We start from the raw sequence: 24,675 nt of genomic DNA, 5'->3' as shown, positions 1-24,675 counted from the left end.
TGCCTATTTTCCATTTTGCAGTCCCTTGTCTCCCTCTTGTGGCCTCCTGGAGGCAACTAGCTGTGCAAAAAAAAGACAGCCTGGCGGCCGGCTGTTGCAGTGTTGCCCTCTCAGGCAACACTGAGTGACTGACTGAGCCTCACCGTCTTATATAAAGTTCAGACGGAACTTTGCACGTGTCATAGTGGAGCCCTCAGGATTCCAGAGCCAGCTTTCTGACATCATAATGGGGCCTCAGAGATAAAAGCCTGGGCCCAGGCAGTGTTGGTCAGTGCTGCTCAGCAGGCAGCACTGGACTGGACTGGATTACAGCTGATACAAGGTGTGAAGGAACAAGGGGTGGCTGTGGGCATGCACTTGCTGCCGCTGCCAGTGTTTATCTGCATGGCAGCAGGGCATTTGGGCGTTGCCAGGAAGGCGTTTTTATGTAGATTCCTCCTCTTTCAGCACTGCATTGTGGTGCAAGCAAAAGAAGCAAATCCTGTCTGGCTTCCTCTCCGGCCTTTATTCACCTCCCGTGTAGCTGTGAGTGTGTGAGCCTGCAGGGCCCCATGGAATTGCCTAGAAGTAGGCTGAATCGCTGCAAGGGCTGAACAGCAGTATCGGGCAGGCTCGGGCAACGCGCGGCCCGTTCGGGTTATCGCTTCTCGGCCTTTTGGCTAAGATCAAGTGTAGTATCTGTTCTTATCAGTTTAATATCTGATACGTCCCCTATCTGGGGACCATATATTAAATGGATTTTTAGAACAGGGAGATGGAAATAGAGCTTGCTCTGTCCACTCCACGCATTGACCTGGTATTGCAGTATTTCCAGGACCGGTGCACCCTTTCCTTATGTGTTGACTAAAAGCAGATTCCAAAAGTGTTTTTTGTCTTTGCTATTGTTTCTGTCTTTCTGAAGGGATCTCCCCTTTTAATCCCATTATTTCAACACCTGTTGGACAATGCATGAGTGATAATGAGCTCATTGATTAAATGCAATTAATGAATAGATTGCCACCTCTTGTTGTGTGTCGTCTGTGTTTCTGTGTTTCCGGCATTTCACATTGGAACACCTCATTCACCTTCCTTGTCTTCTCTCCGCCCTCCCTTTTAGGTAAGTTAAAGAGCTGCACCTGAGCCAGCCACTGATTGATTGATTGATTGATTGATTGATTGATTGATTGATTGATTGATGCAGCACAACAGTCAAATAGTGGAGTGGAGTAGGGGAACAGCAAACAGCCAATAAAGCAGCCCGCCCGCTCGCCTGCCCGCCACAATGGACCTACCTGTGTACACTAGATGGATGTGATGGAATGTACTGTCGTCCCTACATTTCAAGAAGAAGTAAGAATTGCAGTTGCAACAAAGCCTTGCTTGCCTACAAAGAGAGCAGCAATTTGGATTTGTTACTATGTTACCTAGAAGAATAACAAACTGTGCAAGGATGGAGGTTGTAGGAGCAAGGAGAAGTTGTCTGTAAAGTTGGTGGATGCCTATTTTCCATTTTGCAGTCCCTTGTCTCCCTCTTGTGGCCTCCTGGAGGCAACTAGCTGTGCAAAAAAAAGACAGCCTGGCGGCCGGCTGTTGCAGTGTTGCCCTCTCAGGCAACACTGAGTGACTGACTGAGCCTCACCGTCTTATATAAAGTTCAGACGGAACTTTGCACGTGTCATAGTGGAGCCCTCAGGATTCCAGAGCCAGCTTTCTGACATCATAATGGGGCCTCAGAGATAAAAGCCTGGGCCCAGGCAGTGTTGGTCAGTGCTGCTCAGCAGGCAGCACTGGACTGGACTGGATTACAGCTGATACAAGGTGTGAAGGAACAAGGGGTGGCTGTGGGCATGCACTTGCTGCCGCTGCCAGTGTTTATCTGCACGGCAGCAGGGCTTTTGGGCGTTGCCAGGAAGGCGTTTTTATGTAGATTCCTCCTCTTTCAGCACTGCATTGTGGTGCAAGCAAAAGAAGCAAATCCTGTCTGGCTTCCTCTCCGGCCTTTATTCACCTCCCGTGTAGCTGTGAGTGTGTGAGCCTGCAGGGCCCCATGGAATTGCCTAGAAGTAGGCTGAATCGCTGCAAGGGCTGAACAGCAGTATCGGGCAGGCTCGGGCAACGCGCGGCCCGTTCGGGTTATCGCTTCTCGGCCTTTTGGCTAAGATCAAGTGTAGTATCTGTTCTTATCAGTTTAATATCTGATACGTCCCCTATCTGGGGACCATATATTAAATGGATTTTTAGAACAGGGAGATGGAAATAGAGCTTGCTCTGTCCACTCCACGCATTGACCTGGTATTGCAGTATTTCCAGGACCGGTGCACCCTTTCCTTATGTGTTGACTAAAAGCAGATTCCAAAAGTGTTTTTTGTCTTTGCTATTGTTTCTGTCTTTCTGAAGGGATCTCCCCTTTTAATCCCATTATTTCAACACCTGTTGGACAATGCATGAGTGATAATGAGCTCATTGATTAAATGCAATTAATGAATAGATTGCCACCTCTTGTTGTGTGTCGTCTGTGTTTCTGTGTTTCCGGCATTTCACATTGGAACACCTCATTCACCTTCCTTGTCTTCTCTCCGCCCTCCCTTTTAGGTAAGTTAAAGAGCTGCACCTGAGCCAGCCACTAATTGATTGATTGATTGATTGATTGATTGATTGATTGATTGATTGATTGATTGATTGATTGATGCAGCACAACAGTCAAATAGTGGAGTGGAGTAGGGGAACAGCAAACAGCCAATAAAGCAGCCCGCCCGCTCGCCTGCCCGCCACAATGGACCTACCTGTGTACACTAGATGGATGTGATGGAATGTACTGTCGTCCCTACATTTCAAGAAGAAGTAAGAATTGCAGTTGCAACAAAGCCTTGCTTGCCTACAAAGAGAGCAGCAATTTGGATTTGTTACTATGTTACCTAGAAGAATAACAAACTGTGCAAGGATGGAGGTTGTAGGAGCAAGGAGAAGTTGTCTGTAAAGTTGGTGGATGCCTATTTTCCATTTTGCAGTCCCTTGTCTCCCTCTTGTGGCCTCCTGGAGGCAACTAGCTGTGCAAAAAAAAGACAGCCTGGCGGCCGGCTGTTGCAGTGTTGCCCTCTCAGGCAACACTGAGTGACTGACTGAGCCTCACCGTCTTATATAAAGTTCAGACGGAACTTTGCACGTGTCATAGTGGAGCCCTCAGGATTCCAGAGCCAGCTTTCTGACATCATAATGGGGCCTCAGAGATAAAAGCCTGGGCCCAGGCAGTGTTGGTCAGTGCTGCTCAGCAGGCAGCACTGGACTGGACTGGATTACAGCTGATACAAGGTGTGAAGGAACAAGGGGTGGCTGTGGGCATGCACTTGCTGCCGCTGCCAGTGTTTATCTGCATGGCAGCAGGGCATTTGGGCGTTGCCAGGAAGGCGTTTTTATGTAGATTCCTCCTCTTTCAGCACTGCATTGTGGTGCAAGCAAAAGAAGCAAATCCTGTCTGGCTTCCTCTCCGGCCTTTATTCACCTCCCGTGTAGCTGTGAGTGTGTGAGCCTGCAGGGCCCCATGGAATTGCCTAGAAGTAGGCTGAATCGCTGCAAGGGCTGAACAGCAGTATCGGGCAGGCTCGGGCAACGCGCGGCCCGTTCGGGTTATCGCTTCTCGGCCTTTTGGCTAAGATCAAGTGTAGTATCTGTTCTTATCAGTTTAATATCTGATACGTCCCCTATCTGGGGACCATATATTAAATGGATTTTTAGAACAGGGAGATGGAAATAGAGCTTGCTCTGTCCACTCCACGCATTGACCTGGTATTGCAGTATTTCCAGGACCGGTGCACCCTTTCCTTATGTGTTGACTAAAAGCAGATTCCAAAAGTGTTTTTTGTCTTTGCTATTGTTTCTGTCTTTCTGAAGGGATCTCCCCTTTTAATCCCATTATTTCAACACCTGTTGGACAATGCATGAGTGATAATGAGCTCATTGATTAAATGCAATTAATGAATAGATTGCCACCTCTTGTTGTGTGTCGTCTGTGTTTCTGTGTTTCCGGCATTTCACATTGGAACACCTCATTCACCTTCCTTGTCTTCTCTCCGCCCTCCCTTTTAGGTAAGTTAAAGAGCTGCACCTGAGCCAGCCACTGATTGATTGATTGATTGATTGATTGATTGATTGATTGATTGATTGATTGATTGATTGATTGATGCAGCACAACAGTCAAATAGTGGAGTGGAGTAGGGGAACAGCAAACAGCCAATAAAGCAGCCCGCCCGCTCGCCTGCCCGCCACAATGGACCTACCTGTGTACACTAGATGGATGTGATGGAATGTACTGTCGTCCCTACATTTCAAGAAGAAGTAAGAATTGCAGTTGCAACAAAGCCTTGCTTGCCTACAAAGAGAGCAGCAATTTGGATTTGTTACTATGTTACCTAGAAGAATAACAAACTGTGCAAGGATGGAGGTTGTAGGAGCAAGGAGAAGTTGTCTGTAAAGTTGGTGGATGCCTATTTTCCATTTTGCAGTCCCTTGTCTCCCTCTTGTGGCCTCCTGGAGGCAACTAGCTGTGCAAAAAAAAGACAGCCTGGCGGCCGGCTGTTGCAGTGTTGCCCTCTCAGGCAACACTGAGTGACTGACTGAGCCTCACCGTCTTATATAAAGTTCAGACAGAACTTTGCACGTGTCATAGTGGAGCCCTCAGGATTCCAGAGCCAGCTTTCTGACATCATAATGGGGCCTCAGAGATAAAAGCCTGGGCCCAGGCAGTGTTGGTCAGTGCTGCTCAGCAGGCAGCACTGGACTGGACTGGATTACAGCTGATACAAGGTGTGAAGGAACAAGGGGTGGCTGTGGGCATGCACTTGCTGCCGCTGCCAGTGTTTATCTGCATGGCAGCAGGGCATTTGGGCGTTGCCAGGAAGGCGTTTTTATGTAGATTCCTCCTCTTTCAGCACTGCATTGTGGTGCAAGCAAAAGAAGCAAATCCTGTCTGGCTTCCTCTCCGGCCTTTATTCACCTCCCGTGTAGCTGTGAGTGTGTGAGCCTGCAGGGCCCCATGGAATTGCCTAGAAGTAGGCTGAATCGCTGCAAGGGCTGAACAGCAGTATCGGGCAGGCTCGGGCAACGCGCGGCCCGTTCGGGTTATCGCTTCTCGGCCTTTTGGCTAAGATCAAGTGTAGTATCTGTTCTTATCAGTTTAATATCTGATACGTCCCCTATCTGGGGACCATATATTAAATGGATTTTTAGAACAGGGAGATGGAAATAGAGCTTGCTCTGTCCACTCCACGCATTGACCTGGTATTGCAGTATTTCCAGGACCGGTGCACCCTTTCCTTATGTGTTGACTAAAAGCAGATTCCAAAAGTGTTTTTTGTATTTGCTATTGTTTCTGTCTTGCTGAAGGGATCTCCCCTTTTAATCCCATTATTTCAACACCTGTTGGACAATGCATGAGTGATAATGAGCTCATTGATTAAATGCAATTAATGAATAGATTGCCACCTCTTGTTGTGTGTCGTCTGTGTTTCTGTGTTTCCGGCATTTCACATTGGAACACCTCATTCACCTTCCTTGTCTTCTCTCCGCCCTCCCTTTTAGGTAAGTTAAAGAGCTGCACCTGAGCCAGCCACTGATTGATTGATTGATTGATTGATTGATTGATTGATTGATTGATTGATTGATTGATTGATTGATGCAGCACAACAGTCAAATAGTGGAGTGGAGTAGGGGAACAGCAAACAGCCAATAAAGCAGCCCGCCCGCTCGCCTGCCCGCCACAATGGACCTACCTGTGTACACTAGATGGATGTGATGGAATGTACTGTCGTCCCTACATTTCAAGAAGAAGTAAGAATTGCAGTTGCAACAAAGCCTTGCTTGCCTACAAAGAGAGCAGCAATTTGGATTTGTTACTATGTTACCTAGAAGAATAACAAACTGTGCAAGGATGGAGGTTGTAGGAGCAAGGAGAAGTTGTCTGTAAAGTTGGTGGATGCCTATTTTCCATTTTGCAGTCCCTTGTCTCCCTCTTGTGGCCTCCTGGAGGCAACTAGCTGTGCAAAAAAAAGACAGCCTGGCGGCCGGCTGTTGCAGTGTTGCCCTCTCAGGCAACACTGAGTGACTGACTGAGCCTCACCGTCTTATATAAAGTTCAGACGGAACTTTGCACGTGTCATAGTGGAGCCCTCAGGATTCCAGAGCCAGCTTTCTGACATCATAATGGGGCCTCAGAGATAAAAGCCTGGGCCCAGGCAGTGTTGGTCAGTGCTGCTCAGCAGGCAGCACTGGACTGGACTGGATTACAGCTGATACAAGGTGTGAAGGAACAAGGGGTGGCTGTGGGCATGCACTTGCTGCCGCTGCCAGTGTTTATCTGCATGGCAGCAGGGCATTTGGGCGTTGCCAGGAAGGCGTTTTTATGTAGATTCCTCCTCTTTCAGCACTGCATTGTGGTGCAAGCAAAAGAAGCAAATCCTGTCTGGCTTCCTCTCCGGCCTTTATTCACCTCCCGTGTAGCTGTGAGTGTGTGAGCCTGCAGGGCCCCATGGAATTGCCTAGAAGTAGGCTGAATCGCTGCAAGGGCTGAACAGCAGTATCGGGCAGGCTCGGGCAACGCGCGGCCCGTTCGGGTTATCGCTTCTCGGCCTTTTGGCTAAGATCAAGTGTAGTATCTGTTCTTATCAGTTTAATATCTGATACGTCCCCTATCTGGGGACCATATATTAAATGGATTTTTAGAACAGGGAGATGGAAATAGAGCTTGCTCTGTCCACTCCACGCATTGACCTGGTATTGCAGTATTTCCAGGACCGGTGCACCCTTTCCTTATGTGTTGACTAAAAGCAGATTCCAAAAGTGTTTTTTGTCTTTGCTATTGTTTCTGTCTTTCTGAAGGGATCTCCCCTTTTAATCCCATTATTTCAACACCTGTTGGACAATGCATGAGTGATAATGAGCTCATTGATTAAATGCAATTAATGAATAGATTGCCACCTCTTGTTGTGTGTCGTCTGTGTTTCTGTGTTTCCGGCATTTCACATTGGAACACCTCATTCACCTTCCTTGTCTTCTCTCCGCCCTCCCTTTTAGGTAAGTTAAAGAGCTGCACCTGAGCCAGCCACTGATTGATTGATTGATTGATTGATTGATTGATTGATTGATGCAGCACAACAGTCAAATAGTGGAGTGGAGTAGGGGAACAGCAAACAGCCAATAAAGCAGCCCGCCCGCTCGCCTGCCCGCCACAATGGACCTACCTGTGTACACTAGATGGATGTGATGGAATGTACTGTCGTCCCTACATTTCAAGAAGAAGTAAGAATTGCAGTTGCAACAAAGCCTTGCTTGCCTACAAAGAGAGCAGCAATTTGGATTTGTTACTATGTTACCTAGAAGAATAACAAACTGTGCAAGGATGGAGGTTGTAGGAGCAAGGAGAAGTTGTCTGTAAAGTTGGTGGATGCCTATTTTCCATTTTGCAGTCCCTTGTCTCCCTCTTGTGGCCTCCTGGAGGCAACTAGCTGTGCAAAAAAAAAGACAGCCTGGCGGCCGGCTGTTGCAGTGTTGCCCTCTCAGGCAACACTGAGTGACTGACTGAGCCTCACCGTCTTATATAAAGTTCAGACGGAACTTTGCACGTGTCATAGTGGAGCCCTCAGGATTCCAGAGCCAGCTTTCTGACATCATAATGGGGCCTCAGAGATAAAAGCCTGGGCCCAGGCAGTGTTGGTCAGTGCTGCTCAGCAGGCAGCACTGGACTGGACTGGATTACAGCTGATACAAGGTGTGAAGGAACAAGGGGTGGCTGTGGGCATGCACTTGCTGCCGCTGCCAGTGTTTATCTGCATGGCAGCAGGGCATTTGGGCGTTGCCAGGAAGGCGTTTTTATGTAGATTCCTCCTCTTTCAGCACTGCATTGTGGTGCAAGCAAAAGAAGCAAATCCTGTCTGGCTTCCTCTCCGGCCTTTATTCACCTCCCGTGTAGCTGTGAGTGTGTGAGCCTGCAGGGCCCCATGGAATTGCCTAGAAGTAGGCTGAATCGCTGCAAGGGCTGAACAGCAGTATCGGGCAGGCTCGGGCAACGCGCGGCCCGTTCGGGTTATCGCTTCTCGGCCTTTTGGCTAAGATCAAGTGTAGTATCTGTTCTTATCAGTTTAATATCTGATACGTCCCCTATCTGGGGACCATATATTAAATGGATTTTTAGAACAGGGAGATGGAAATAGAGCTTGCTCTGTCCACTCCACGCATTGACCTGGTATTGCAGTATTTCCAGGACCGGTGCACCCTTTCCTTATGTGTTGACTAAAAGCAGATTCCAAAAGTGTTTTTTGTCTTTGCTATTGTTTCTGTCTTTCTGAAGGGATCTCCCCTTTTAATCCCATTATTTCAACACCTGTTGGACAATGCATGAGTGATAATGAGCTCATTGATTAAATGCAATTAATGAATAGATTGCCACCTCTTGTTGTGTGTCGTCTGTGTTTCTGTGTTTCCGGCATTTCACATTGGAACACCTCATTCACCTTCCTTGTCTTCTCTCCGCCCTCCCTTTTAGGTAAGTTAAAGAGCTGCACCTGAGCCAGCCACTGATTGATTGATTGATTGATTGATTGATTGATTGATTGATTGATTGATTGATTGATTGATTGATTGATTGATTGATGCAGCACAACAGTCAAATAGTGGAGTGGAGTAGGGGAACAGCAAACAGCCAATAAAGCAGCCCGCCCGCTCGCCTGCCCGCCACAATGGACCTACCTGTGTACACTAGATGGATGTGATGGAATGTACTGTCGTCCCTACATTTCAAGAAGAAGTAAGAATTGCAGTTGCAACAAAGCCTTGCTTGCCTACAAAGAGAGCAGCAATTTGGATTTGTTACTATGTTACCTAGAAGAATAACAAACTGTGCAAGGATGGAGGTTGTAGGAGCAAGGAGAAGTTGTCTGTAAAGTTGGTGGATGCCTATTTTCCATTTTGCAGTCCCTTGTCTCCCTCTTGTGGCCTCCTGGAGGCAACTAGCTGTGCAAAAAAAAGACAGCCTGGCGGCCGGCTGTTGCAGTGTTGCCCTCTCAGGCAACACTGAGTGACTGACTGAGCCTCACCGTCTTATATAAAGTTCAGACGGAACTTTGCACGTGTCATAGTGGAGCCCTCAGGATTCCAGAGCCAGCTTTCTGACATCATAATGGGGCCTCAGAGATAAAAGCCTGGGCCCAGGCAGTGTTGGTCAGTGCTGCTCAGCAGGCAGCACTGGACTGGACTGGATTACAGCTGATACAAGGTGTGAAGGAACAAGGGGTGGCTGTGGGCATGCACTTGCTGCCGCTGCCAGTGTTTATCTGCATGGCAGCAGGGCATTTGGGCGTTGCCAGGAAGGCGTTTTTATGTAGATTCCTCCTCTTTCAGCACTGCATTGTGGTGCAAGCAAAAGAAGCAAATCCTGTCTGGCTTCCTCTCCGGCCTTTATTCACCTCCCGTGTAGCTGTGAGTGTGTGAGCCTGCAGGGCCCCATGGAATTGCCTAGAAGTAGGCTGAATCGCTGCAAGGGCTGAACAGCAGTATCGGGCAGGCTCGGGCAACGCGCGGCCCGTTCGGGTTATCGCTTCTCGGCCTTTTGGCTAAGATCAAGTGTAGTATCTGTTCTTATCAGTTTAATATCTGATACGTCCCCTATCTGGGGACCATATATTAAATGGATTTTTAGAACAGGGAGATGGAAATAGAGCTTGCTCTGTCCACTCCACGCATTGACCTGGTATTGCAGTATTTCCAGGACCGGTGCACCCTTTCCTTATGTGTTGACTAAAAGCAGATTCCAAAAGTGTTTTTTGTCTTTGCTATTGTTTCTGTCTTTCTGAAGGGATCTCCCCTTTTAATCCCATTATTTCAACACCTGTTGGACAATGCATGAGTGATAATGAGCTCATTGATTAAATGCAATTAATGAATAGATTGCCACCTCTTGTTGTGTGTCGTCTGTGTTTCTGTGTTTCCGGCATTTCACATTGGAACACCTCATTCACCTTCCTTGTCTTCTCTCCGCCCTCCCTTTTAGGTAAGTTAAAGAGCTGCACCTGAGCCAGCCACTAATTGATTGATTGATTGATTGATTGATTGATTGATTGATTGATTGATTGATTGATTGATGCAGCACAACAGTCAAATAGTGGAGTGGAGTAGGGGAACAGCAAACAGCCAATAAAGCAGCCCGCCCGCTCGCCTGCCCGCCACAATGGACCTACCTGTGTACACTAGATGGATGTGATGGAATGTACTGTCGTCCCTACATTTCAAGAAGAAGTAAGAATTGCAGTTGCAACAAAGCCTTGCTTGCCTACAAAGAGAGCAGCAATTTGGATTTGTTACTATGTTACCTAGAAGAATAACAAACTGTGCAAGGATGGAGGTTGTAGGAGCAAGGAGAAGTTGTCTGTAAAGTTGGTGGATGCCTATTTTCCATTTTGCAGTCCCTTGTCTCCCTCTTGTGGCCTCCTGGAGGCAACTAGCTGTGCAAAAAAAAGACAGCCTGGCGGCCGGCTGTTGCAGTGTTGCCCTCTCAGGCAACACTGAGTGACTGACTGAGCCTCACCGTCTTATATAAAGTTCAGACGGAACTTTGCACGTGTCATAGTGGAGCCCTCAGGATTCCAGAGCCAGCTTTCTGACATCATAATGGGGCCTCAGAGATAAAAGCCTGGGCCCAGGCAGTGTTGGTCAGTGCTGCTCAGCAGGCAGCACTGGACTGGACTGGATTACAGCTGATACAAGGTGTGAAGGAACAAGGGGTGGCTGTGGGCATGCACTTGCTGCCGCTGCCAGTGTTTATCTGCATGGCAGCAGGGCATTTGGGCGTTGCCAGGAAGGCGTTTTTATGTAGATTCCTCCTCTTTCAGCACTGCATTGTGGTGCAAGCAAAAGAAGCAAATCCTGTCTGGCTTCCTCTCCGGCCTTTATTCACCTCCCGTGTAGCTGTGAGTGTGTGAGCCTGCAGGGCCCCATGGAATTGCCTAGAAGTAGGCTGAATCGCTGCAAGGGCTGAACAGCAGTATCGGGCAGGCTCGGGCAACGCGCGGCCCGTTCGGGTTATCGCTTCTCGGCCTTTTGGCTAAGATCAAGTGTAGTATCTGTTCTTATCAGTTTAATATCTGATACGTCCCCTATCTGGGGACCATATATTAAATGGATTTTTAGAACAGGGAGATGGAAATAGAGCTTGCTCTGTCCACTCCACGCATTGACCTGGTATTGCAGTATTTCCAGGACCGGTGCACCCTTTCCTTATGTGTTGACTAAAAGCAGATTCCAAAAGTGTTTTTTGTCTTTGCTATTGTTTCTGTCTTTCTGAAGGGATCTCCCCTTTTAATCCCATTATTTCAACACCTGTTGGACAATGCATGAGTGATAATGAGCTCATTGATTAAATGCAATTAATGAATAGATTGCCACCTCTTGTTGTGTGTCGTCTGTGTTTCTGTGTTTCCGGCATTTCACATTGGAACACCTCATTCACCTTCCTTGTCTTCTCTCCGCCCTCCCTTTTAGGTAAGTTAAAGAGCTGCACCTGAGCCAGCCACTGATTGATTGATTGATTGATTGATTGATTGATTGATTGATTGATTGATTGATTGATTGATTGATTGATGCAGCACAACAGTCAAATAGTGGAGTGGAGTAGGGGAACAGCAAACAGCCAATAAAGCAGCCCGCCCGCTCGCCTGCCCGCCACAATGGACCTACCTGTGTACACTAGATGGATGTGATGGAATGTACTGTCGTCCCTACATTTCAAGAAGAAGTAAGAATTGCAGTTGCAACAAAGCCTTGCTTGCCTACAAAGAGAGCAGCAATTTGGATTTGTTACTATGTTACCTAGAAGAATAACAAACTGTGCAAGGATGGAGGTTGTAGGAGCAAGGAGAAGTTGTCTGTAAAGTTGGTGGATGCCTATTTTCCATTTTGCAGTCCCTTGTCTCCCTCTTGTGGCCTCCTGGAGGCAACTAGCTGTGCAAAAAAAAGACAGCCTGGCGGCCGGCTGTTGCAGTGTTGCCCTCTCAGGCAACACTGAGTGACTGACTGAGCCTCACCGTCTTATATAAAGTTCAGACGGAACTTTGCACGTGTCATAGTGGAGCCCTCAGGATTCCAGAGCCAGCTTTCTGACATCATAATGGGGCCTCAGAGATAAAAGCCTGGGCCCAGGCAGTGTTGGTCAGTGCTGCTCAGCAGGCAGCACTGGACTGGACTGGATTACAGCTGATACAAGGTGTGAAGGAACAAGGGGTGGCTGTGGGCATGCACTTGCTGCCGCTGCCAGTGTTTATCTGCATGGCAGCAGGGCATTTGGGCGTTGCCAGGAAGGCGTTTTTATGTAGATTCCTCCTCTTTCAGCACTGCATTGTGGTGCAAGCAAAAGAAGCAAATCCTGTCTGGCTTCCTCTCCGGCCTTTATTCACCTCCCGTGTAGCTGTGAGTGTGTGAGCCTGCAGGGCCCCATGGAATTGCCTAGAAGTAGGCTGAATCGCTGCAAGGGCTGAACAGCAGTATCGGGCAGGCTCGGGCAACGCGCGGCCCGTTCGGGTTATCGCTTCTCGGCCTTTTGGCTAAGATCAAGTGTAGTATCTGTTCTTATCAGTTTAATATCTGATACGTCCCCTATCTGGGGACCATATATTAAATGGATTTTTAGAACAGGGAGATGGAAATAGAGCTTGCTCTGTCCACTCCACGCATTGACCTGGTATTGCAGTATTTCCAGGACCGGTGCACCCTTTCCTTATGTGTTGACTAAAAGCAGATTCCAAAAGTGTTTTTTGTCTTTGCTATTGTTTCTGTCTTTCTGAAGGGATCTCCCCTTTTAATCCCATTATTTCAACACCTGTTGGACAATGCATGAGTGATAATGAGCTCATTGATTAAATGCAATTAATGAATAGATTGCCACCTCTTGTTGTGTGTCGTCTGTGTTTCTGTGTTTCCGGCATTTCACATTGGAACACCTCATTCACCTTCCTTGTCTTCTCTCCGCCCTCCCTTTTAGGTAAGTTAAAGAGCTGCACCTGAGCCAGCCACTAATTGATTGATTGATTGATTGATTGATTGATTGATTGATTGATTGATTGATTGATTGATTGATTGATTGATGCAGCACAACAGTCAAATAGTGGAGTGGAGTAGGGGAACAGCAAACAGCCAATAAAGCAGCCCGCCCGCTCGCCTGCCCGCCACAATGGACCTACCTGTGTACACTAGATGGATGTGATGGAATGTACTGTCGTCCCTACATTTCAAGAAGAAGTAAGAATTGCAGTTGCAACAAAGCCTTGCTTGCCTACAAAGAGAGCAGCAATTTGGATTTGTTACTATGTTACCTAGAAGAATAACAAACTGTGCAAGGATGGAGGTTGTAGGAGCAAGGAGAAGTTGTCTGTAAAGTTGGTGGATGCCTATTTTCCATTTTGCAGTCCCTTGTCTCCCTCTTGTGGCCTCCTGGAGGCAACTAGCTGTGCAAAAAAAAGACAGCCTGGCGGCCGGCTGTTGCAGTGTTGCCCTCTCAGGCAACACTGAGTGACTGACTGAGCCTCACCGTCTTATATAAAGTTCAGACGGAACTTTGCACGTGTCATAGTGGAGCCCTCAGGATTCCAGAGCCAGCTTTCTGACATCATAATGGGGCCTCAGAGATAAAAGCCTGGGCCCAGGCAGTGTTGGTCAGTGCTGCTCAGCAGGCAGCACTGGACTGGACTGGATTACAGCTGATACAAGGTGTGAAGGAACAAGGGGTGGCTGTGGGCATGCACTTGCTGCCGCTGCCAGTGTTTATCTGCATGGCAGCAGGGCATTTGGGCGTTGCCAGGAAGGCGTTTTTATGTAGATTCCTCCTCTTTCAGCACTGCATTGTGGTGCAAGCAAAAGAAGCAAATCCTGTCTGGCTTCCTCTCCGGCCTTTATTCACCTCCCGTGTAGCTGTGAGTGTGTGAGCCTGCAGGGCCCCATGGAATTGCCTAGAAGTAGGCTGAATCGCTGCAAGGGCTGAACAGCAGTATCGGGCAGGCTCGGGCAACGCGCGGCCCGTTTGGGTTATCGCTTCTCGGCCTTTTGGCTAAGATCAAGTGTAGTATCTGTTCTTATCAGTTTAATATCTGATACGTCCCCTATCTGGGGACCATATATTAAATGGATTTTTAGAACAGGGAGATGGAAATAGAGCTTGCTCTGTCCACTCCACGCATTGACCTGGTATTGCAGTATTTCCAGGACCGGTGCACCCTTTCCTTATGTGTTGACTAAAAGCAGATTCCAAAAGTGTTTTTTGTCTTTGCTATTGTTTCTGTCTTTCTGAAGGGATCTCCCCTTTTAATCCCATTATTTCAACACCTGTTGGACAATGCATGAGTGATAATGAGCTCATTGATTAAATGCAATTAATGAATAGATTGCCACCTCTTGTTGTGTGTCGTCTGTGTTTCTGTGTTTCCGGCATTTCACATTGGAACACCTCATTCACCTTCCTTGTCTTCTCTCCGCCCTCCCTTTTAGGTAAGTTAAAGAGCTGCACCTGAGCCAGCCACTGATTGATTGATTGATTGATTGATTGATTGATTGATTGATTGATTGATTGATTGATTGATTGATTGATTGATGCAGCACAACAGTCAAATAGTGGAGTGGAGTAGGGGAACAGCAAACAGCCAATAAAGCAGCCCGCCCGCTCGCCTGCCCGCCACAATGGACCTACCTGTGTACACTAGATGGATGTGATGGAATGTACTGTCGTCCCTACATTTCAAGAAGAAGTAAGAATTGCAGTTGCAACAAAGCCTTGCTTGCCTACAAAGAGAGCAGCAATTTGGATTTGTTACTATGTTACCTAGAAGAATAACAAACTGTGCAAGGATGGAGGTTGTAGGAGCAAGGAGAAGTTGTCTGTAAAGTTGGTGGATGCCTATTTTCCATTTTGCAGTCCCTTGTCTCCCTCTTGTGGCCTCCTGGAGGCAACTAGCTGTGCAAAAAAAAGACAGCCTGGCGGCCGGCTGTTGCAGTGTTGCCCTCTCAGGCAACACTGAGTGACTGACTGAGCCTCACCGTCTTATATAAAGTTCAGACGGAACTTTGCACGTGTCATAGTGGAGCCCTCAGGATTCCAGAGCCAGCTTTCTGACATCATAATGGGGCCTCAGAGATAAAAGCCTGGGCCCAGGCAGTGTTGGTCAGTGCTGCTCAGCAGGCAGCACTGGACTGGACTGGATTACAGCTGATACAAGGTGTGAAGGAACAAGGGGTGGCTGTGGGCATGCACTTGCTGCCGCTGCCAGTGTTTATCTGCATGGCAGCAGGGCATTTGGGCGTTGCCAGGAAGGCGTTTTTATGTAGATTCCTCCTCTTTCAGCACTGCATTGTGGTGCAAGCAAAAGAAGCAAATCCTGTCTGGCTTCCTCTCCGGCCTTTATTCACCTCCCGTGTAGCTGTGAGTGTGTGAGCCTGCAGGGCCCCATGGAATTGCCTAGAAGTAGGCTGAATCGCTGCAAGGGCTGAACAGCAGTATCGGGCAGGCTCGGGCAACGCGCGGCCCGTTCGGGTTATCGCTTCTCGGCCTTTTGGCTAAGATCAAGTGTAGTATCTGTTCTTATCAGTTTAATATCTGATACGTCCCCTATCTGGGGACCATATATTAAATGGATTTTTAGAACAGGGAGATGGAAATAGAGCTTGCTCTGTCCACTCCACGCATTGACCTGGTATTGCAGTATTTCCAGGACCGGTGCACCCTTTCCTTATGTGCTGACTAAAAGCAGATTCCAAAAGTGTTTTTTGTCTTTGCTATTGTTTCTGTCTTTCTGAAGGGATCTCCCCTTTTAATCCCATTATTTCAACACCTGTTGGACAATGCATGAGTGATAATGAGCTCATTGATTAAATGCAATTAATGAATAGATTGCCACCTCTTGTTGTGTGTCGTCTGTGTTTCTGTGTTTCCGGCATTTCACATTGGAACACCTCATTCACCTTCCTTGTCTTCTCTCCGCCCTCCCTTTTAGGTAAGTTAAAGAGCTGCACCTGAGCCAGCCACTGATTGATTGATTGATTGATTGATTGATTGATTGATTGATTGATTGATGCAGCACAACAGTCAAATAGTGGAGTGGAGTAGGGGAACAGCAAACAGCCAATAAAGCAGCCCGCCCGCTCGCCTGCCCGCCACAATGGACCTACCTGTGTACACTAGATGGATGTGATGGAATGTACTGTCGTCCCTACATTTCAAGAAGAAGTAAGAATTGCAGTTGCAACAAAGCCTTGCTTGCCTACAAAGAGAGCAGCAATTTGGATTTGTTACTATGTTACCTAGAAGAATAACAAACTGTGCAAGGATGGAGGTTGTAGGAGCAAGGAGAAGTTGTCTGTAAAGTTGGTGGATGCCTATTTTCCATTTTGCAGTCCCTTGTCTCCCTCTTGTGGCCTCCTGGAGGCAACTAGCTGTGCAAAAAAAAGACAGCCTGGCGGCCGGCTGTTGCAGTGTTGCCCTCTCAGGCAACACTGAGTGACTGACTGAGCCTCACCGTCTTATATAAAGTTCAGACGGAACTTTGCACGTGTCATAGTGGAGCCCTCAGGATTCCAGAGCCAGCTTTCTGACATCATAATGGGGCCTCAGAGATAAAAGCCTGGGCCCAGGCAGTGTTGGTCAGTGCTGCTCAGCAGGCAGCACTGGACTGGACTGGATTACAGCTGATACAAGGTGTGAAGGAACAAGGGGTGGCTGTGGGCATGCACTTGCTGCCGCTGCCAGTGTTTATTTGCATGGCAGCAGGGCATTTGGGCGTTGCCAGGAAGGCGTTTTTATGTAGATTCCTCCTCTTTCAGCACTGCATTGTGGTGCAAGCAAAAGAAGCAAATCCTGTCTGGCTTCCTCTCCGGCCTTTATTCACCTCCCGTGTAGCTGTGAGTGTGTGAGCCTGCAGGGCCCCATGGAATTGCCTAGAAGTAGGCTGAATCGCTGCAAGGGCTGAACAGCAGTATCGGGCAGGCTCGGGCAACGCGCGGCCCGTTCGGGTTATCGCTTCTCGGCCTTTTGGCTAAGATCAAGTGTAGTATCTGTTCTTATCAGTTTAATATCTGATACGTCCCCTATCTGGGGACCATATATTAAATGGATTTTTAGAACAGGGAGATGGAAATAGAGCTTGCTCTGTCCACTCCACGCATTGACCTGGTATTGCAGTATTTCCAGGACCGGTGCACCCTTTCCTTATGTGTTGACTAAAAGCAGATTCCAAAAGTGTTTTTTGTCTTTGCTATTGTTTCTGTCTTTCTGAAGGGATCTCCCCTTTTAATCCCATTATTTCAACACCTGTTGGACAATGCATGAGTGATAATGAGCTCATTGATTAAATGCAATTAATGAATAGATTGCCACCTCTTGTTGTGTGTCGTCTGTGTTTCTGTGTTTCCGGCATTTCACATTGGAACACCTCATTCACCTTCCTTGTCTTCTCTCCGCCCTCCCTTTTAGGTAAGTTAAAGAGCTGCACCTGAGCCAGCCACTGATTGATTGATTGATTGATTGATTGATTGATTGATTGATTGATTGATTGATGCAGCACAACAGTCAAATAGTGGAGTGGAGTAGGGGAACAGCAAACAGCCAATAAAGCAGCCCGCCCGCTCGCCTGCCCGCCACAATGGACCTACCTGTGTACACTAGATGGATGTGATGGAATGTACTGTCGTCCCTACATTTCAAGAAGAAGTAAGAATTGCAGTTGCAACAAAGCCTTGCTTGCCTACAAAGAGAGCAGCAATTTGGATTTGTTACTATGTTACCTAGAAGAATAACAAACTGTGCAAGGATGGAGGTTGTAGGAGCAAGGAGAAGTTGTCTGTAAAGTTGGTGGATGCCTATTTTCCATTTTGCAGTCCCTTGTCTCCCTCTTGTGGCCTCCTGGAGGCAACTAGCTGTGCAAAAAAAAGACAGCCTGGCGGCCGGCTGTTGCAGTGTTGCCCTCTCAGGCAACACTGAGTGACTGACTGAGCCTCACCGTCTTATATAAAGTTCAGACGGAACTTTGCACGTGTCATAGTGGAGCCCTCAGGATTCCAGAGCCAGCTTTCTGACATCATAATGGGGCCTCAGAGATAAAAGCCTGGGCCCAGGCAGTGTTGGTCAGTGCTGCTCAGCAGGCAGCACTGGACTGGACTGGATTACAGCTGATACAAGGTGTGAAGGAACAAGGGGTGGCTGTGGGCATGCACTTGCTGCCGCTGCCAGTGTTTATTTGCATGGCAGCAGGGCATTTGGGCGTTGCCAGGAAGGCGTTTTTATGTAGATTCCTCCTCTTTCAGCACTGCATTGTGGTGCAAGCAAAAGAAGCAAATCCTGTCTGGCTTCCTCTCCGGCCTTTATTCACCTCCCGTGTAGCTGTGAGTGTGTGAGCCTGCAGGGCCCCATGGAATTGCCTAGAAGTAGGCTGAATCGCTGCAAGGGCTGAACAGCAGTATCGGGCAGGCTCGGGCAACGCGCGGCCCGTTCGGGTTATCGCTTCTCGGCCTTTTGGCTAAGATCAAGTGTAGTATCTGTTCTTATCAGTTTAATATCTGATACGTCCCCTATCTGGGGACCATATATTAAATGGATTTTTAGAACAGGGAGATGGAAATAGAGCTTGCTCTGTCCACTCCACGCATTGACCTGGTATTGCAGTATTTCCAGGACCGGTGCACCCTTTCCTTATGTGTTGACTAAAAGCAGATTCCAAAAGTGTTTTTTGTCTTTGCTATTGTTTCTGTCTTTCTGAAGGGATCTCCCCTTTTAATCCCATTATTTCAACACCTGTTGGACAATGCATGAGTGATAATGAGCTCATTGATTAAATGCAATTAATGAATAGATTGCCACCTCTTGTTGTGTGTCGTCTGTGTTTCTGTGTTTCCGGCATTTCACATTGGAACACCTCATTCACCTTCCTTGTCTTCTCTCCGCCCTCCCTTTTAGGTAAGTTAAAGAGCTGCACCTGAGCCAGCCACTGATTGATTGATTGATTGATTGATTGATTGATTGATTGATTGATTGATTGATGCAGCACAACAGTCAAATAGTGGAGTGGAGTAGGGGAACAGCAAACAGCCAATAAAGCAGCCCGCCCGCTCGCCTGCCCGCCACAATGGACCTACCTGTGTACACTAGATGGATGTGATGGAATGTACTGTCGTCCCTACATTTCAAGAAGAAGTAAGAATTGCAGTTGCAACAAAGCCTTGCTTGCCTACAAAGAGAGCAGCAATTTGGATTTGTTACTATGTTACCTAGAAGAATAACAAACTGTGCAAGGATGGAGGTTGTAGGAGCAAGGAGAAGTTGTCTGTAAAGTTGGTGGATGCCTATTTTCCATTTTGCAGTCCCTTGTCTCCCTCTTGTGGCCTCCTGGAGGCAACTAGCTGTGCAAAAAAAAGACAGCCTGGCGGCCGGCTGTTGCAGTGTTGCCCTCTCAGGCAACACTGAGTGACTGACTGAGCCTCACCGTCTTATATAAAGTTCAGACGGAACTTTGCACGTGTCATAGTGGAGCCCTCAGGATTCCAGAGCCAGCTTTCTGACATCATAATGGGGCCTCAGAGATAAAAGCCTGGGCCCAGGCAGTGTTGGTCAGTGCTGCTCAGCAGGCAGCACTGGACTGGACTGGATTACAGCTGATACAAGGTGTGAAGGAACAAGGGGTGGCTGTGGGCATGCACTTGCTGCCGCTGCCAGTGTTTATCTGCATGGCAGCAGGGCATTTGGGCGTTGCCAGGAAGGCGTTTTTATGTAGATTCCTCCTCTTTCAGCACTGCATTGTGGTGCAAGCAAAAGAAGCAAATCCTGTCTGGCTTCCTCTCCGGCCTTTATTCACCTCCCGTGTAGCTGTGAGTGTGTGAGCCTGCAGGGCCCCATGGAATTGCCTAGAAGTAGGCTGAATCGCTGCAAGGGCTGAACAGCAGTATCGGGCAGGCTCGGGCAACGCGCGGCCCGTTCGGGTTATCGCTTCTCGGCCTTTTGGCTAAGATCAAGTGTAGTATCTGTTCTTATCAGTTTAATATCTGATACGTCCCCTATCTGGGGACCATATATTAAATGGATTTTTAGAACAGGGAGATGGAAATAGAGCTTGCTCTGTCCACTCCACGCATTGACCTGGTATTGCAGTATTTCCAGGACCGGTGCACCCTTTCCTTATGTGTTGACTAAAAGCAGATTCCAAAAGTGTTTTTTGTCTTTGCTATTGTTTCTGTCTTTCTGAAGGGATCTCCCCTTTTAATCCCATTATTTCAACACCTGTTGGACAATGCATGAGTGATAATGAGCTCATTGATTAAATGCAATTAATGAATAGATTGCCACCTCTTGTTGTGTGTCGTCTGTGTTTCTGTGTTTCCGGCATTTCACATTGGAACACCTCATTCACCTTCCTTGTCTTCTCTCCGCCCTCCCTTTTAGGTAAGTTAAAGAGCTGCACCTGAGCCAGCCACTGATTGATTGATTGATTGATTGATTGATTGATTGATTGATTGATTGATTGATTGATGCAGCACAACAGTCAAATAGTGGAGTGGAGTAGGGGAACAGCAAACAGCCAATAAAGCAGCCCGCCCGCTCGCCTGCCCGCCACAATGGACCTACCTGTGTACACTAGATGGATGTGATGGAATGTACTGTCGTCCCTACATTTCAAGAAGAAGTAAGAATTGCAGTTGCAACAAAGCCTTGCTTGCCTACAAAGAGAGCAGCAATTTGGATTTGTTACTATGTTACCTAGAAGAATAACAAACTGTGCAAGGATGGAGGTTGTAGGAGCAAGGAGAAGTTGTCTGTAAAGTTGGTGGATGCCTATTTTCCATTTTGCAGTCCCTTGTCTCCCTCTTGTGGCCTCCTGGAGGCAACTAGCTGTGCAAAAAAAAGACAGCCTGGCGGCCGGCTGTTGCAGTGTTGCCCTCTCAGGCAACACTGAGTGACTGACTGAGCCTCACCGTCTTATATAAAGTTCAGACGGAACTTTGCACGTGTCATAGTGGAGCCCTCAGGATTCCAGAGCCAGCTTTCTGACATCATAATGGGGCCTCAGAGATAAAAGCCTGGGCCCAGGCAGTGTTGGTCAGTGCTGCTCAGCAGGCAGCACTGGACTGGACTGGATTACAGCTGATACAAGGTGTGAAGGAACAAGGGGTGGCTGTGGGCATGCACTTGCTGCCGCTGCCAGTGTTTATTTGCATGGCAGCAGGGCATTTGGGCGTTGCCAGGAAGGCGTTTTTATGTAGATTCCTCCTCTTTCAGCACTGCATTGTGGTGCAAGCAAAAGAAGCAAATCCTGTCTGGCTTCCTCTCCGGCCTTTATTCACCTCCCGTGTAGCTGTGAGTGTGTGAGCCTGCAGGGCCCCATGGAATTGCCTAGAAGTAGGCTGAATCGCTGCAAGGGCTGAACAGCAGTATCGGGCAGGCTCGGGCAACGCGCGGCCCGTTCGGGTTATCGCTTCTCGGCCTTTTGGCTAAGATCAAGTGTAGTATCTGTTCTTATCAGTTTAATATCTGATACGTCCCCTATCTGGGGACCATATATTAAATGGATTTTTAGAACAGGGAGATGGAAATAGAGCTTGCTCTGTCCACTCCACGCATTGACCTGGTATTGCAGTATTTCCAGGACCGGTGCACCCTTTCCTTATGTGTTGACTAAAAGCAGATTCCAAAAGTGTTTTTTGTCTTTGCTATTGTTTCTGTCTTTCTGAAGGGATCTCCCCTTTTAATCCCATTATTTCAACACCTGTTGGACAATGCATGAGTGATAATGAGCTCATTGATTAAATGCAATTAATGAATAGATTGCCACCTCTTGTTGTGTGTCGTCTGTGTTTCTGTGTTTCCGGCATTTCACATTGGAACACCTCATTCACCTTCCTTGTCTTCTCTCCGCCCTCCCTTTTAGGTAAGTTAAAGAGCTGCACCTGAGCCAGCCACTGATTGATTGATTGATTGATTGATTGATTGATTGATTGATTGATTGATGCAGCACAACAGTCAAATAGTGGAGTGGAGTAGGGGAACAGCAAACAGCCAATAAAGCAGCCCGCCCGCTCGCCTGCCCGCCACAATGGACCTACCTGTGTACACTAGATGGATGTGATGGAATGTACTGTCGTCCCTACATTTCAAGAAGAAGTAAGAATTGCAGTTGCAACAAAGCCTTGCTTGCCTACAAAGAGAGCAGCAATTTGGATTTGTTACTATGTTACCTAGAAGAATAACAAACTGTGCAAGGATGGAGGTTGTAGGAGCAAGGAGAAGTTGTCTGTAAAGTTGGTGGATGCCTATTTTCCATTTTGCAGTCCCTTGTCTCCCTCTTGTGGCCTCCTGGAGGCAACTAGCTGTGCAAAAAAAAGACAGCCTGGCGGCCGGCTGTTGCAGTGTTGCCCTCTCAGGCAACACTGAGTGACTGACTGAGCCTCACCGTCTTATATAAAGTTCAGACGGAACTTTGCACGTGTCATAGTGGAGCCCTCAGGATTCCAGAGCCAGCTTTCTGACATCATAATGGGGCCTCAGAGATAAAAGCCTGGGCCCAGGCAGTGTTGGTCAGTGCTGCTCAGCAGGCAGCACTGGACTGGACTGGATTACAGCTGATACAAGGTGTGAAGGAACAAGGGGTGGCTGTGGGCATGCACTTGCTGCCGCTGCCAGTGTTTATCTGCATGGCAGCAGGGCATTTGGGCGTTGCCAGGAAGGCGTTTTTATGTAGATTCCTCCTCTTTCAGCACTGCATTGTGGTGCAAGCAAAAGAAGCAAATCCTGTCTGGCTTCCTCTCCGGCCTTTATTCACCTCCCGTGTAGCTGTGAGTGTGTGAGCCTGCAGGGCCCCATGGAATTGCCTAGAAGTAGGCTGAATCGCTGCAAGGGCTGAACAGCAGTATCGGGCAGGCTCGGGCAACGCGCGGCCCGTTCGGGTTATCGCTTCTCGGCCTTTTGGCTAAGATCAAGTGTAGTATCTGTTCTTATCAGTTTAATATCTGATACGTCCCCTATCTGGGGACCATATATTAAATGGATTTTTAGAACAGGGAGATGGAAATAGAGCTTGCTCTGTCCACTCCACGCATTGACCTGGTATTGCAGTATTTCCAGGACCGGTGCACCCTTTCCTTATGTGTTGACTAAAAGCAGATTCCAAAAGTGTTTTTTGTCTTTGCTATTGTTTCTGTCTTTCTGAAGGGATCTCCCCTTTTAATCCCATTATTTCAACACCTGTTGGACAATGCATGAGTGATAATGAGCTCATTGATTAAATGCAATTAATGAATAGATTGCCACCTCTTGTTGTGTGTCGTCTGTGTTTCTGTGTTTCCGGCATTTCACATTGGAACACCTCATTCACCTTCCTTGTCTTCTCTCCGCCCTCCCTTTTAGGTAAGTTAAAGAGCTGCACCTGAGCCAGCCACTGATTGATTGATTGATTGATTGATTGATTGATTGATTGATTGATTGATTGATTGATTGATTGATGCAGCACAACAGTCAAATAGTGGAGTGGAGTAGGGGAACAGCAAACAGCCAATAAAGCAGCCCGCCCGCTCGCCTGCCCGCCACAATGGACCTACCTGTGTACACTAGATGGATGTGATGGAATGTACTGTCGTCCCTACATTTCAAGAAGAAGTAAGAATTGCAGTTGCAACAAAGCCTTGCTTGCCTACAAAGAGAGCAGCAATTTGGATTTGTTACTATGTTACCTAGAAGAATAACAAACTGTGCAAGGATGGAGGTTGTAGGAGCAAGGAGAAGTTGTCTGTAAAGTTGGTGGATGCCTATTTTCCATTTTGCAGTCCCTTGTCTCCCTCTTGTGGCCTCCTGGAGGCAACTAGCTGTGCAAAAAAAAGACAGCCTGGCGGCCGGCTGTTGCAGTGTTGCCCTCTCAGGCAACACTGAGTGACTGACTGAGCCTCACCGTCTTATATAAAGTTCAGACGGAACTTTGCACGTGTCATAGTGGAGCCCTCAGGATTCCAGAGCCAGCTTTCTGACATCATAATGGGGCCTCAGAGATAAAAGCCTGGGCCCAGGCAGTGTTGGTCAGTGCTGCTCAGCAGGCAGCACTGGACTGGACTGGATTACAGCTGATACAAGGTGTGAAGGAACAAGGGGTGGCTGTGGGCATGCACTTGCTGCCGCTGCCAGTGTTTATCTGCATGGCAGCAGGGCATTTGGGCGTTGCCAGGAAGGCGTTTTTATGTAGATTCCTCCTCTTTCAGCACTGCATTGTGGTGCAAGCAAAAGAAGCAAATCCTGTCTGGCTTCCTCTCCGGCCTTTATTCACCTCCCGTGTAGCTGTGAGTGTGTGAGCCTGCAGGGCCCCATGGAATTGCCTAGAAGTAGGCTGAATCGCTGCAAGGGCTGAACAGCAGTATCGGGCAGGCTCGGGCAACGCGCGGCCCGTTCGGGTTATCGCTTCTCGGCCTTTTGGCTAAGATCAAGTGTAGTATCTGTTCTTATCAGTTTAATATCTGATACGTCCCCTATCTGGGGACCATATATTAAATGGATTTTTAGAACAGGGAGATGGAAATAGAGCTTGCTCTGTCCACTCCACGCATTGACCTGGTATTGCAGTATTTCCAGGACCGGTGCACCCTTTCCTTATGTGCTGACTAAAAGCAGATTCCAAAAGTGTTTTTTGTCTTTGCTATTGTTTCTGTCTT

At 47.8% G+C, this 24,675-nt stretch overlaps 17 non-coding genes across 17 annotated transcripts; all 17 read left to right on the top strand.

Annotated features, from left to right (window-relative positions):
* The first annotated feature begins 639 nt into the window (after positions 1-639).
* LOC142690482 (U2 spliceosomal RNA) lies at positions 640-830 on the top strand. Its single transcript, XR_012859251.1, has one exon. It is a non-coding gene; the product is annotated as a U2 spliceosomal RNA (small nuclear RNA).
* A 1,284-nt stretch (positions 831-2,114) lies between these two features.
* Positions 2,115-2,305, top strand: LOC142690480 (U2 spliceosomal RNA). The gene has a single exon (XR_012859249.1). It is a non-coding gene; the product is annotated as a U2 spliceosomal RNA (small nuclear RNA).
* A 1,300-nt stretch (positions 2,306-3,605) lies between these two features.
* On the top strand, positions 3,606-3,796 carry LOC142690479 (U2 spliceosomal RNA). Its single transcript, XR_012859248.1, has one exon. It is a non-coding gene; the product is annotated as a U2 spliceosomal RNA (small nuclear RNA).
* A 1,300-nt stretch (positions 3,797-5,096) lies between these two features.
* LOC142690478 (U2 spliceosomal RNA) lies at positions 5,097-5,287 on the top strand. The gene has a single exon (XR_012859247.1). It is a non-coding gene; the product is annotated as a U2 spliceosomal RNA (small nuclear RNA).
* A 1,300-nt stretch (positions 5,288-6,587) lies between these two features.
* Positions 6,588-6,778, top strand: LOC142690476 (U2 spliceosomal RNA). Its single transcript, XR_012859246.1, has one exon. It is a non-coding gene; the product is annotated as a U2 spliceosomal RNA (small nuclear RNA).
* Positions 6,779-8,055: 1,277 nt separating this feature from the next.
* Positions 8,056-8,246, top strand: LOC142690475 (U2 spliceosomal RNA). Its single transcript, XR_012859245.1, has one exon. It is a non-coding gene; the product is annotated as a U2 spliceosomal RNA (small nuclear RNA).
* Positions 8,247-9,558: 1,312 nt separating this feature from the next.
* Positions 9,559-9,749, top strand: LOC142690474 (U2 spliceosomal RNA). The gene has a single exon (XR_012859244.1). It is a non-coding gene; the product is annotated as a U2 spliceosomal RNA (small nuclear RNA).
* Positions 9,750-11,045: 1,296 nt separating this feature from the next.
* Positions 11,046-11,236, top strand: LOC142690473 (U2 spliceosomal RNA). The gene has a single exon (XR_012859243.1). It is a non-coding gene; the product is annotated as a U2 spliceosomal RNA (small nuclear RNA).
* A 1,304-nt stretch (positions 11,237-12,540) lies between these two features.
* Positions 12,541-12,731, top strand: LOC142690472 (U2 spliceosomal RNA). The gene has a single exon (XR_012859242.1). It is a non-coding gene; the product is annotated as a U2 spliceosomal RNA (small nuclear RNA).
* A 1,308-nt stretch (positions 12,732-14,039) lies between these two features.
* On the top strand, positions 14,040-14,230 carry LOC142690471 (U2 spliceosomal RNA). Its single transcript, XR_012859241.1, has one exon. It is a non-coding gene; the product is annotated as a U2 spliceosomal RNA (small nuclear RNA).
* A 1,308-nt stretch (positions 14,231-15,538) lies between these two features.
* LOC142690470 (U2 spliceosomal RNA) lies at positions 15,539-15,729 on the top strand. Its single transcript, XR_012859240.1, has one exon. It is a non-coding gene; the product is annotated as a U2 spliceosomal RNA (small nuclear RNA).
* Positions 15,730-17,013: 1,284 nt separating this feature from the next.
* LOC142690468 (U2 spliceosomal RNA) lies at positions 17,014-17,204 on the top strand. The gene has a single exon (XR_012859238.1). It is a non-coding gene; the product is annotated as a U2 spliceosomal RNA (small nuclear RNA).
* A 1,288-nt stretch (positions 17,205-18,492) lies between these two features.
* On the top strand, positions 18,493-18,683 carry LOC142690467 (U2 spliceosomal RNA). Its single transcript, XR_012859237.1, has one exon. It is a non-coding gene; the product is annotated as a U2 spliceosomal RNA (small nuclear RNA).
* A 1,288-nt stretch (positions 18,684-19,971) lies between these two features.
* LOC142690465 (U2 spliceosomal RNA) lies at positions 19,972-20,162 on the top strand. Its single transcript, XR_012859236.1, has one exon. It is a non-coding gene; the product is annotated as a U2 spliceosomal RNA (small nuclear RNA).
* A 1,292-nt stretch (positions 20,163-21,454) lies between these two features.
* On the top strand, positions 21,455-21,645 carry LOC142690464 (U2 spliceosomal RNA). The gene has a single exon (XR_012859235.1). It is a non-coding gene; the product is annotated as a U2 spliceosomal RNA (small nuclear RNA).
* Positions 21,646-22,929: 1,284 nt separating this feature from the next.
* Positions 22,930-23,120, top strand: LOC142690463 (U2 spliceosomal RNA). The gene has a single exon (XR_012859234.1). It is a non-coding gene; the product is annotated as a U2 spliceosomal RNA (small nuclear RNA).
* A 1,300-nt stretch (positions 23,121-24,420) lies between these two features.
* LOC142690462 (U2 spliceosomal RNA) lies at positions 24,421-24,611 on the top strand. Its single transcript, XR_012859233.1, has one exon. It is a non-coding gene; the product is annotated as a U2 spliceosomal RNA (small nuclear RNA).
* Positions 24,612-24,675: the final 64 nt, after the last annotated feature.

The sequence above is a fragment of the Rhinoderma darwinii genome (genome assembly GCF_050947455.1).
Source record: "Rhinoderma darwinii isolate aRhiDar2 chromosome 5 unlocalized genomic scaffold, aRhiDar2.hap1 SUPER_5_unloc_34, whole genome shotgun sequence".
Taxonomy (NCBI): domain Eukaryota; kingdom Metazoa; phylum Chordata; class Amphibia; order Anura; family Rhinodermatidae; genus Rhinoderma; species Rhinoderma darwinii.
This window is presented reverse-complemented; position numbering and strand designations above follow the sequence as displayed.